Source organism: Micropterus dolomieu, linkage group LG05 (assembly GCF_021292245.1).
Source record: "Micropterus dolomieu isolate WLL.071019.BEF.003 ecotype Adirondacks linkage group LG05, ASM2129224v1, whole genome shotgun sequence".
NCBI classification, from domain to species: domain Eukaryota; kingdom Metazoa; phylum Chordata; class Actinopteri; order Centrarchiformes; family Centrarchidae; genus Micropterus; species Micropterus dolomieu.
This window is the reverse complement of record NC_060154.1, coordinates 4,532,554-4,535,775: the sequence shown is the minus strand read 5'-3', so window position 1 is coordinate 4,535,775 and position 3,222 is coordinate 4,532,554.

Genomic DNA, 3,222 nt, shown 5'->3' with positions numbered 1-3,222 from the left:
GAGAGAGATCTGATGTTTAAGAGTCCACATTTAATTTTCCTATTAGTTTGCACTATTGCTCTTGTGGTTTTAATTTTTATGAGGTTTTTATGTACAGCTCCTCTTCTGTTTACCTTTGATTTAAATAATTTCGATGGTCGGGGGACAGACACCATCACTATAGGATTTTCACTAAGTAACTCCTGAAATGGAGGAGCAGAGAAGTGTGTTAGACTGCGACTCTGCGTAGGGTTTTGGGTGGGTAACTGCTGAAAAAGAAGGGCAGAGAAGTGTGTTAAACTGCGACTCTGCCTCCTGGTCTCAACTCTGGGTTGTCATGGATTTGGTCCACTAATAAACTTGGCCAGATTTCTAGAAATGAGAGCTGCTCCTTCCCAAGTGGGATGGATGCCGTCTCTCCGGATCAGACCAGGTCTTCCCCAGAAAGTCTGCCAATGACCTACAAAGCCCACATCGTTTGCTGGACACCACCTCGACAACCAACGGCGGAATGACGACATGCGGCTATACATGTCATCACTGGTCAGATTTGGCAGGGGTCCAGAGAAAACTACGGTGTCCGACATTGTTTTCATGGTGTTTTGTGGCCTATATGCTGTACTTTAAGGCAAAGCACAAGTGCCAGAGTGATGTAAAAACTGAAGATTAAGTCAAAATGATGTTTTCCTCTCTCAGTCCAATGAATAACTGCATAGTTTATTTATTTTTTCAAGAAAATGGTTATCAGAACTTTTAAGATGCAGTTATTACTCCAGATTATCCAGAACTCAGCTGCCAGGCTTTTGGCCAGAACAAAGAAACATGATCAGATTGTCTCTGTTTTAGCTTTGTAACACTTGCCCCTAGTATGTTTAAGTAGACTTTGATTACTTTTAAAGCTCATCCTCTCTCCCTGTCACATGTCTGATCTTTGAGTCCCATACGCACCAGCACATACCTTGAGATCCTCGGTCAGAGGTCTGTTGTCTGTTTGAGGGCCGCGACTGAAAACTAAAGGAATTTGGAGTCAGGGACTGTGGCTCTGGAACAGCCTGCCCGAGGAAATCAGGGGTGCGTTTCCCGTACAACGACAGAAGGTAGCATTGAACCAAATTGCTACGATGCATTGTTACACTAATATCTGACCAACCAATATCTGAAGTACAACCGTGTTGGCACAGGGATAATATTAAATATGCAATAAAAATATAATAATATTTTATTCCAAGATGGCGCTGAGTATAGCTGCCTCGGTGTTAGGTGCGCTTTGTTTTGTGTTAATTCAGTTTTCGGCTATGATTCCCGGTGCTCTTTCACAAGGGAGGAGCTCATGAACATCAGGGGAACAACTCCAGCGGATTTAATTCCCACTTTTCTTGCATCATCAGTGGAATTATTGGACATTTTGGTGAAGGGCTTTCTCGCTGTCGTTCGCGCTGTGAAGCGCCGCAGGAGAGGGAAAAGAGCCAGGTCGCTTGTGCGTCTTCGCACACCCACAATCAACAATATAAATAATATATCACCTAATAATTTTATTTAACCTAAATATATAACTTTTTAATAGCAATAGCAACATTTTAGATACATTTTAGATAGATAAATGACGAACTATTAGCAATTACAAAACATTTAGTGAAGTAGGTATAATCTGAAGCATCTTCTTTTCAACACTTTAACACTAATGAAAAGCCGACAGCATCTGCAAAGTCTTGAGAATAGCTCAGTGCGAAATGTGGGTTGGCTTGTAGAATCTATTGAGACAGAAATAGGTTAGAATTTTGTGACATCTCTATTATCTTTGACATAATGGCAATGGAAAACCTCAGGGATTGATTCATTACAGTACTTTTATGTTCTCTCTTTATATATGTTTGTAATGAAGACTAGAGAACACCTATCTTCTTCATAGGCCTAGAAATATACACACATACACATGAAGAGAATATTCAAAGTCTTGTTTTTTTCATGTTCTATTTTGTCCTTTTACCTTGGGGTGACTCATGCATTAAATTAAGAAATTGTGAACAGATGGGTAATCTTTGAGAAAATATCTGCTACTATCGAACATTCTTTGCTTACTCACATTACAACCACCTCCTGACTGACTCCTCAGACTGCATCTCCTGCTATCTATGACATAGTCACCATGAACTAAGCTTCTAACCACAGATCAGGAGCTAAAGTTAAAACTATGCAATTTAATGACAGTGCTTGCAAACATTCGTAAAATATGGTTTTGGGTAACACCTGCGTGGCTTAACGATGATTCGTACCATGTAAGGTACCAACGTAGTTACTTCCATAGTTCAAACTAAGGTTTTGGGAAATGGTTGCATCACAACTTCATAGTTCCAACCACGGAAGTTGCTACCGTAGCAACAATGCTTTTGGGAAACGCACCCCAGGCCAACAAAGTCAGTGAACTCTTTTAAGTCCCTTCTTAAACTTTTATAGGAGAGCCTTTCCTGATTATAGATGATTTTATTTATTTTTTCTTTTCTTTAAACACGTAAGTGTTTTCTTGTTTTATTGATGTATCTTGTTATCTGTTTTATGTGTTTTATTGTCTTTGCACGTGTGAAAGCACTTTCTAACATGTTTTTTGAAAAATGCTCTGTAAATATTAAGAATTATTATTATTAGTTTAAAAACTAAATATATAATTACAGTTCCAATATTGTAGAGTTGTTTTCTAATTTTTGAAGGCACTACAGCTACAGAAGTATTTACTGTAGCGGTCACCTATTGGTGAAGCTTTTAATTCTCAACCCATGGTGCATATGCATACTAGTACCTTTTATCTGCAATCCCTAATGATATGCCGATGATAATCTCTTGAGGCTCATAAAATATCTAAAATGTTTGAAAACATTATATATATATATATATATATATATATATATATAAAATCTTAATATGAAAAGTAACAAGTTGCTGTTGATGTCACCTAACTGTAGTACAGTACTATAATTAAATGTGCTTTCCCGTATGTAAAGAATACTATATATGTATTGCCTGCAATACTGAATACCTCATCCCTATGTTTTCAAAAATGTATGTTTTATTCAATACATAAAAAAATAAATCCTCAAAAGGCAACTACTTAATTTTCACAGCATTGCAGACCTGACCAATACATAGAAATTAGTGCCTGATCTACCTAACCAAATGCTTAATGTGGAAATTTGTCTTAATGTCTTCTCTCATAAAATATGTATCTGATTGTAGAAGAAGAAAACACAC